This window comes from Osmerus eperlanus, chromosome 17 (genome assembly GCF_963692335.1).
Source record: "Osmerus eperlanus chromosome 17, fOsmEpe2.1, whole genome shotgun sequence".
Taxonomy (NCBI): domain Eukaryota; kingdom Metazoa; phylum Chordata; class Actinopteri; order Osmeriformes; family Osmeridae; genus Osmerus; species Osmerus eperlanus.
In genome coordinates, this window is record NC_085034.1 from 777,735 (window position 1) to 788,366 (window position 10,632).

Sequence of the window (10,632 nt, forward strand, 5' to 3'; positions counted from 1 at the left end):
GGGTAGGGGAGTGTGATGGAGGTAGGTGGGGGTAGGGGAGTGTGGTGGAGGTAGGTGGGGGTAGGGGAGTGCGGTGGAGGCAGGTGGGGGTAGGGCAGTGTGATGGAGGTAGGTGGGGGTAGGGGAGTGTGGTGGAGGTAGGTGGGGGTAGGGGAGTGTGGTGGAGGTAGGTGGGGGTAGGGCAGTGTGGTGGAGGTAGGTGGGGGTAGGGCAGTGTGGTGGAGGTAGGTGGGGGTAGGGCAGTGTGGTGGAGGTAGGTGGGGGTAGGGCAGTGTGGTGGAGGTAGGTGGGGGTAGGGCAGTGTGGTGGAGGTAGGTGGGGGTAGGGCAGTGTGGTGGAGGTAGGTGGGGGTAGGGCAGTGTGGTGGAGGTGCACTCTCCAGGTGGGAGTTCTGCAGCCTTCTACAGACACATCCTTATAAGGTCATAAGTGATTCTAAGGATCAACATTCCCCTAGTGTTTAGTATGATAGTATACACACACATGTACACGCACACATATTGCACACACACACACACACATACTTTAGACTTAATGTTTAATAACAGCAAAAATAGTTCTATTTCGTTTTACACTTAGGCGGACACACACACACACTACCTAAATACCAACAAATTCCTGCTGTAATGAAAAACAGACTTGGGATCAGTGTTGGGATCTTGGAGATGTCTAGAGGGGTGACCGACAGGACACACACACACACACACACCACACACACACACACACACACACACACACACACACACACACACACACACACACACACACAGCAGTCTTACTTGTGTTGGCAGTACTGTCCGTAGTAGCTGAGTCCGCACTCGCAGGTGTATCCATGGGAGGAGCTGGGCTTGTGCTGGCAGGTGGACACGTGCTCACAGGGGTTCAGCTGACACGCGTCCACACACTCACGCCCAAAATACCCTGCAGGGGTCAGAGGTCACTCAGAGGTGTGTAAATGTGTGTGTGTATATATATATATATGTGTATGTGTGCATATATATTTGAGTGTCTGTGTGTGTTACCTGGGTCGCAGACACAGCTGTGAGCGCTCCAGTCGTCAGAGCAGTGGCTGTTCTCAGGACAGATGTTGGAGTCACAGGGGTCGTCCAGGTCACAGCCTTCCTCCACCCTCACCTTCACCCCCCGCTGCAGCACTCTGCCTGGCTGAGTGGACGTCTGCCCCACATGCACCCCCTGACACACACACACAGGCACACACACACAGGCACACACACACACAGGCACACACACACACAGGCACACATACACACAAACAGGCACACACACACACAGGCACACACACACACACACAGGCACACACACACACACACACACACAAACACAGGCAGACACACAAACACACAGGCAGACACACACACACAAGGATGTGTAAGTAGATGTACAGTACCAGTCAAAAGTTTGGACACATTTTCCCATTCAATTGACTGGTACTGTACATATGGCAGGTGTGTGTACCAGGTGTGTGTATCAGGTGTGTTTACCAGGTGTGTGTGTGTACAAGGTGTGTACCAGGTGTGTGTGTACCAGGTGTGTACCAAGTGTATGTGTACCAGGTGTGAGTACCAGGTGTGTACCAGGTGTGTACCAGGTGTGTGTGTGTGTGTACCAGGTGTTGCCAGGTGTGTGTACCAGGTGTGTGTGTGTGTACCAGGTGTGTGTGTGTGTGTGTGTGTACCAGGTGTGTGTACCAGGTGTGTACCAGGTGTGTACCAGGTGTGTGTGTGTGTGTGTACCAGGTGTTGCCAGGTGTGTGTGTACCAGGTGTGTGTGTACCAGGTGTGTGTGTGTGTGTACCAGTTGTGTGTACCAGGTGTGTGTACTGACCTGGATACAGCCGGTGAAGCCAGCCAGGACTCTCTGCCCCTCCCCAGGCTGCCCCCCCACGTACAGAGCACTCAGCCTCAGCCCTGGCAGCTCTGTACCTATCTCCATGGAGCCCTGCTCTCACACACACACACATCATATTGGCTGGGTACTTTTCAATGTGCGTGTATCTGTGTGTGTGTGTGTGTGTGTGTGTGTGTGTGTGTCCGTGTGCGTACCGTGCCCATGCCGTAGTCCAGGGCGACGAGGGCGAGGTACTTGATGTCTGTTCCCTCTTTGACGCTGCGCAGCTCCACCATCACATGGTGCCACTCGCCGTCATCCACCCGCCCCTGTGGCAGCGCCAGGGCCGCCACGCACTCCGAACCCAGCAACACCTCCACACGCAGCGCCCGCTCAGCCACCTGCGCACACGGCTCGGACGGTTGGTGTTGTTGTGTGTTTGTATCTACATGTGTGTGTGATTGATCTGAGTGTGTGTGTGTGTCTCACCAGCAGGTTGATGGTGGACTGGTCTCCAGCGTGGGCCTGCAGCAGTGTTCCGTGTGCTTGGCGTGTTCGGAACATGAGGCCCAGGAACCAGGGCACCGACACGGTCACGTCAGGGTCCAGCCATGACACCAGCGCCCCGCCGTCATAGTACTGCGGGGAGGACATCACTGACACACACATCACACACACCCTGTTAACACACCTATGATGACAGCATGTTAACACAGGACACTTGTACAGGCTTCACTACAACAACACACACAGGAGGCTGTCATTACACACACACACACACACACACACACGTCTTTACACAAAACACAAGTACACTCACTCACACAAACACAAACAACACACCGCAACATTCCCTTGATGAGTTGGTGTTCAGTGTTCCTGCATGACAGGACAAGCACGGCATGAGTCACTGGAACTCTTTAAGGGACCACTTACACACACACACACACAAACACACACATTTCGATCTCTATCTACATGGACACTTCCCTCGTAGGAAGTGAATCCACATTAACTCCAGCGCCTGCTTCCTAAACTCCCCCTGCAATTAACACAAGACGCTAAAACACACACACACACTCTCTCTCTCTCTCTCACACACACACACACACACACATGCAAAAGGACACGCCTTAGGATGCTGACCCAGATGTGAAGAATGAAGAATCCTCTTCTATTGTGTAAAACACACACACACACACCACCATACACACTTCCTGAAACACACGCACACACACTCGTTCTCCCTCTCCTGACCTTGGGTGCAGTTCTTCCCCCCGTAGCCGGTGGGACAGTCACAGGAGTAGGTGTTCCAGCGGTTCACACACACCCCTCCGTTCACACACACGTCCTGGGAGCAGAAGTTCTTCTTAGCCGAGCAGCCTGCGGACGACACACACACACACACACGCACACGCACAGCTCAGTGCCCATGAATTACAAGAGTTCTTGTCAGATGGACACACATTTGAACAAGAAATTCCAAATTGTTATTTATAACTGTTTGGTTTACGTTTATACCCAACCGTAGAGGTGCCCTTGTTAGCGATATTGAAGCTAAATCACCTGCAGTGGTTCCGTTGTTAGCAATGAAGCTAGCCATGTCAGTTGGCTGGCTGTCGATGCTCAGGTTCCTCATGCAGCCCACAAAGTCTCGGTTCTGGACGGGGAAATCCTCGGGGAGGTTGGGGACACCGCCCAGGAGCAGCGGGCCCGTCAGGTCCAGTGACCTGCAGAGGGGAGGGAGGGAGAGGAGGAGGGGGGAGGAAGGGAGGGAGGCAGGAGCTTCTTAGCGTCCAAGCCTCTCAGCTCCACAACATCAAAGACTTCCACACACGCTGGAGATTAATGACATGACGCAATGACATGGCTGACAGCCCATAACACTGCAGTGTGTGTGTGTGTGTGTGAGATGCACTGTTGGAGAACAATGCATGTGTAAAGCAGGTGGTTCTTTCTCCAGTCCTGCTGTTCTTTAAGCCTTCATCTCAGAACTTCCTGGTTCACACTGTAGCTGTGAAGAAGGTTCAGCACAGAGCCAGCACATACTGTGTGTGTGTGTGGTGTGTGTGTGTGGTGTGTGTCTGCATGTGTGTGTGTGTGTTTCCCTCTCCCCTGAGCTTCTGACCTCAGGAGCCTCGGGGGGGGGGGGGGGGGGGGCATACGAACGACTTCTCAGCCAATCCGACTGAAGCGACAGGTTTCTGTAGGAATCCAGCCTCATTAAGTCTCTTTGAAGCAGCAGTGTTCCTCTCCTGTGATGTGTCCTAGCTTGCTGCCTCACCTCACATCCTCACTAAACCCTGCTACTGCTGCACACACACCACTAACACTGAGGGGAGGGGCTGGAAGAGAGCCAGGGAGGCAGAGAGGCAGAGAGCCAGAGAGGCAGAGAGCCAGAGAGGCAGAGAGACAGAGAGGCAGAGAGCCAGGGAGGCAGAGAGCCAGAGAGGCAGAGAGCCAGAGAGCCAGAGAGGCCTGTCTCTGGATTGTCAGGGAGATTAGGAGAGAGAAGGCAGAGGATGGAACAGTAATCTCCTGTAATGAAGGTGAACATGACGCCTGCAGACCTCCAGTTGTCATTAGGCTCTGCAGTTACAGAACCATGTAACAAGCCTTTACACACACCTGGGGAGGAGTGTGTGTGTGTGAGAGAAGAGAGTGTGCGTGTGTGTGTGTGAGAGAGAATAGAGTGAGTGTAGGTGTGTGTGTGTGTGTGACTTACTTCTTCTGACCACTCTGTGTGCCCTGGGCAGCACAGGTGTAGTTGCCTATCTGGTTGCCAAAGCGAATTGCCATGGCGATGTCGCAGTCGTCCACGGCGACCACAGCAACCTTCTCGCTCGATGGTCCATGAGGGATCCCCAGGCGACCGAGGTTAGGCTGGAACACAGAGGGTAGAGGTCAGAGGTCAGAGCTCGGCTCGTCAACATTGTTATAGATTTTATCATTAACTAAAACATTAGTATCATAAGTATTTCTGTAGGTGTTGTTGGTACAGGAAATACATAACTAACTACAGATCTAACTGTGTTTGTGTGAACATAACATCAGCCATATCCTGAGTTAGGCTCTTCACCCTGGCTGCAGAAACCACATCTGAGAACAAGTCAGATTATCAAACCAGATGACCTAATCTTCTCTAATCTGAAGGCCGTGCCAGGAGCCCAGCGGTAACCAAGCAGCTCTGATGTGGAAACAACTGAGTTTAACTCTCTGATCTGAAATCACACAACATCACAACGGACTACAATAGCCCCACCACAGAAACTACAGATCCCACGTACGATAAGAGCAGGGTTTACACAAGATAGGACGGCAGGGGAGGGAGGGAGGGAGGGAGAGACAGAGAGAGACAGAGAGAGGGAGGGAGGGAGGGAGGGCAGTGTGCTACTCATGAACAAACTGGATTATAGTAATGGGGCCCTGGTGGGACAGAGACACAACAGAACAGAGGGAAAAAACAACCAAAATAGAAGTGAGTCAGACAAGAGAGAGGGGGGGGAGGGAGATAAAGAGAGAGAGAGGGAGGTGTCTGGATGGTTGTTTATTGTTGAGAGGTATTTCTGTGTTATCACTTCCACTACTGCAGCCCAGCTACTGTAAATCCTGCTGGAAACTGTGACGTTTGGGGGGGAGGGAGTGTATGGTGCTTTGGATAAAACCATTAAATGATTACATTATCATGAAACCACTTTGGTGTGTGAGAAAGAAAGAGTTGCTGCTTTGATGTGATCAGTGAGTTGGGGCAGAGCCAGCACCTGTCTGTGTCAGCTACGGGTCGACACGGGTACCAACTAACCCCCCCCTAACCACAGATACCAGCCAGGTACCAGCTCCACCCAGATACCAGCTGTGCAACCAGTCCTGCAAATGAACCAGGAAGGAGGAAGAGAGAGTGCTAGACACAGGATGGAGAGAGACAGAATGAGATATAGAGATAGAAAGAGATCTAGAGAGAGAGTGAATGAGATCTAGAGAGAGAGAGAAAGAGATCTACAGACTTACTCTGGCCTGGAAACTGCACAGATCTCAAGGAGACAGAGAGAGAAGGAGAGAGACTGATAGAGGGAAGAAGGGATGTCTTACTCGCCCTCTCTTTTCTCCACCTTTGTCTTTCCCGCTCTCCTCCCCCTCTTTCTCTCCTAACCGCACCCCCTCTTTCACACACACACACACTACATTAGCCACACCTGGTGCTAGCTAGGTGTCTGGATGGTATCAGCCCTGAGCCCTGCTAGAGGAGATACAGGGTCCTCTCACCAAGGAACAAGATAACAGAGGGAGGGAGAGAGAGAGAGAGAGAGAGAGAGAGAGAGAGAGAGAGAGAGAGAGAGAGAGAGAGAGAGAGAGAGAGGGAGGGAGGGAGGGAGGGAGGGAGGGAGGGAGGGAGGGAGGGAGGGAGGGAGGGAGGGAGGGAGGGAGGGAGGAGAAGAGAGGGGGGATGCAGGTTCAGATGTACTACATGTGGGACCCTGTTCAATAGCGTAGAATGTCTGTGTGTGTGAGTGTGTGTGTGTGAGAGTGTGTGGGTGAGTGTGTGTGTGAGTGTGAGTGTGTGTGTGTGTGTGTGAGAGTGTGTGGGTGTGTGTGTGTGTGTGAGAGTGTGTGTGTGAGAGTGTGTGGGTGAGGGGGTAATTGTGTAGCGTGGGATCTGTGTGTGGCTCCAGTGCCATAACAGCTGTGTAAATGGACACACACACACCGGCCCCTGTCAATCACTCACTCAACGAGGGGACAAGTGTTCACTGAATTCCTGGGCAGGGAGGTTGCCAGGACAACACAGGGGTCACACAGGGGTCACACAGACATCAACTACCCTCAGGAGAAATTCTATTCATTACTTCATGTTTCAAGCTCTTGTTTGGAGTGTGTGTGTGTGTGTGTGTGTGGGGGGGGGGGTTGAATACATACTATACTTGTATTATTTATTGGGTGTGCTTGTTTGCTTTGATAACGATTGCGTTGCTTGTATCGGCTGGTTCCATTGTAGGTTCATGAATTATTTTGTGGTGAAAAGTGAAGATAATGGTAGAGAACTAGCTAGCCACAAACGTCACTAACGTCACAAACCTGCACGTGATTAACACCCAATCCCATGTCCACCCTCACAGACTTGTGGATTTTGAGGCGCGTTCTCGCTAAATTGGGATTGGGCCTCGGACATTAGTTCAGTAGCTCGTCGTTAGTTTCTTGCTAAAGCTGCAGGAACGCTGCTCGCTGTTTCTAGGCTATGATATCAACATCCTGTATTTTCGCCTTTTCGTTCTGGTTAGCTCTCGGAATCCCACACGACACAGCAGTAGCTAGCTCAGCTAGCCAAGTTTTTTTTTTTTGTCTCTCTCTCTCTCTCTCTCTATGTCTCTCTCTATGTCTCTCTCTCTCTCTCTCTCTCTCTCTATGTCTCTCTCTCTCTCTCTCTATGTCTCTCTATCTCTCTCTCTATGTCTCTCTCTCTCTCTCGCTCTCTATGTCTCTCTCTCTCTCTCTCTCTCTCTCTCTCTCTCTCTATGTCTCTCTCTCTATGTCTCTCTCTCTCTCGCTCTCTATGTCTCTCTATCTCCCTCTCTCACACACCTCTGCCCTGGGGATATTACACTTGTGCCGATGTTTCTCACCCTCTCATAGGAGAAGACAACCGACAAATGCTCAAGCCTATAAGTTACACAAGTGTATCTCTATCACACACGCACGCACACACACACACACACACACACAGCCACACACACACCCACACAAACAGTGAATAACAAGGTAATAAAGAAACACGGGAAAGCTCATAAACACAAACAGGTATGGAAACAGTTCGGTGCATCATGGAAACGTCACTTCAGCCTGGCGAGGTGTGTGTGTGTGAGAGAGAGAAAGAACAGGTCAGGCCAGCCCTGCCACAGGCCAGTAAACCTGAACCACATTAACACTGTAGTTCATAAGAGAGAGATGAAGAGAGGGTGGTTCCAGGAGTTTACAGCATTAGTAATATATTCTCTTATCTGGCCTGCCTCCCCCTCTCCCTCTCCCTCCCTCTCTTCTCCTCCCTCCCTCTCTCTCTGGAGTACTAGTTGTACTAATACACATAACTCTAGTAGTACTGATACATATAAGTCTAGTAGTATTAATACTCCTATTCCCCAGTACTGATTAGTGCACACACAACTATCTCTACTGCAGTAATACTCAACTCTGTGGTATGAACACTACTGTACCTAACTTCATACTTCTATTGACAAGAAATTTACACAAGGATTTCCACCTATCGCTCACATTATCCAATTACCTGGATTACTGTAATAAAACATGTCTTTTTACCCTAAAATTACTGTAATAATTCCAAATAATCCCCTCTTCTAATCTGGCCCTGGGTGATGAGAGAACCTGCCAGTCAAGATGTCAGGTGTCTCATTAAACCTGTTATCTTGTGTCTGTGTGTGTGTCTATGTGTGTTTTGCATGTGTGTGTGTCTATGTGTGTGTGTGTTTGCATGTGTGTGTGCCACATGCCTCATTAAGCCTGTCATCTTTCACAGCGTCTGTGTGTGCCTGATCCACTCTGACAGACAGAAACACTCTTGTTCTGCCAGGATAAAAACACACACACACACACACACACAGGCACTTGGTAGCTTACTGTGTGTCAGAGAGCTACCGTGTGTGTGTGTGTCTGGGCAAGGGTTGATGACAGCTATCTTACTGGGATGAAGTGGGCTCTGTCTCCGGTGCAGTCTGCGCCTCTGGTGCTGTGTGTGTGTGTGTGTGTGTGTGTGTGTGTGTGAGTGTGTGTGTGTGTGTGTCCGGCAGCACTGGACAAACAGGATAACATTCCTATTGATACTAATACTCCGATGCCCCCCATGTCACCTGAGCAGCCTTGGTGGAGGAAGGTGATCCGTCTGTGTGTGAGTGAGTGTGTTCTGCCATTATGAATGGAGTGACTGCATGAAACCATACTAACCCTCAGATTACAATAACATCTACCTCTCATCCCATCTCAACCCCTCTCATCCCCTCTCAACCCCTCTCATCCCCTCTCTCCCCCTCTCCTTCCTCTCCTCCCTACTCTTCTCTCCAGACCAGAACAGAACCAGATATCATCCAACACCAGAAACACACCCAGCACCACAAGAAACACTACAGACACACTAGCTTTCTACTCGGGCCAGATCCAGACATGGACTAGGACCAGAACCAGGACCAGAGTCCGGCCAAGAACCAGACCTGGGTCTAACCCCACACCAGACTAGGCCCAGCCCCAGCCCAGGACTGGGCCCAGTCCAGGACTAGGCCCAGGCCCAGCCCAGGACTAGGAGGCAGGTTACCATCCTTGTGTGTAAGCTCCAGCCAGGCGGTATAAGAGAGGGAGGACGCGCTGCAGCCCGTCTGCCCCCAAGCAGGCAGCAGGCTGTCCTGGGGAGAGAGAGACACGGCGTTAGAGCCTCCGAGGGGAGGGATCATCTCTCAATCAGGCCCCACAGACCACAATGACTAGTCCATAAACAGAGCTATTACAACTGATCTACAGTATTACTACTAAACTTCCTCTTCAACAACCCAGATCCATGTGATGATACACACAGCCCCACTGCAAGACCTGCTGGCTTAGACTGATACACTCAGTCTGGGGGAGGAAGAGGGAGAAGGAGGGAGGGAGGGGAAGGGGAGAGAAGAGAGGAGGAGAACAGGATAAGAGGAGAGAGGAGAATGGAGGGAGGGAGAGAGAAGGAAGAGTTGAGGTGTGTGTGTGTGTGTGTAGTGTGTGTGATTTTGATCTTGCATCAAGGCAGAGGTTAGAATAACAGAAGCTCTTCCTCCTCTTTCCTGCAGGCTCTCAGACAAACACTTCCTCTCTAAAAACACTCACACACACGCGTCGTCTCTCCCACACACACACACACACACACACACCAATTTGTCTTGTACTTTTCTAGTCTTCTCCCTTTTCCTCCCCTCCTCTCTCCCCTCCCCTCTCTCCCCTCCCCTCTCTCCCCTCCCCTTCTCCCCTCCTCTCTCCCCCTCCCCCTCTAGCCTCCCCTCTCTCCCCTCCTCTGTCCCCTCCTCTCTCCCCTCCTCTCTCTCCCCTCCCCTCTCCCCTCTCCCCTCTCCCCTCCTCTCTTCCCCTCCCCTCTCCCCTCCTCTGTCCACCTCCTCTCTCCTCCCTCCCCTCTCCCCTCCTCTGTCCCCTCCTCCTCTCCCCTCCCCTCTCCCCTCCTCTCTCATCTCTCACAAATCTCTTCGTCTGGCCAGTGATAAGAGTCAGTATTTCCCACAGTCTGCCTGTAGCAAACACTTATATAGATAAGAGGGAGGAGAGAGAGAGAGAGAGAGAGAGAGAGAGAGAGGAGAGAGAGAGAGAGAAGAGAGAGAGAGAGAGAGAGAGAGAGAGAGAGAGATATTAGGTCGACATTGACGGTCAGGGTTTGAGATGTTTTTTATGAGGTTGAGATGTGTGAGTGAGGAGGGTTTAGGGTTAGGGTTTAGAAGGGTTGGGATGGTCCAAGGTGATAAGACCTTGACTAAGCCTGTCTGGGAATGTTCTGGAAAGACCAGGCTGTAGTACCAGGATGTAATACCAGGCTGTAATACCAGGCTGTAAGACCAGGCTGTAAGACCAGGCTGTAAAACCATGCTGTAAGACCCAGGCTGTAAGACCAGGCTGTAGGCTGTAATACACATACATGAATGCAGAACACACCTGCAGGGAGGAGGGGAGTAAAGGAGACATCATTCACTACACTTACTTGATGACATCACTTCCTCCCTCATAAACATCAAAACCTCCTCATAGTCC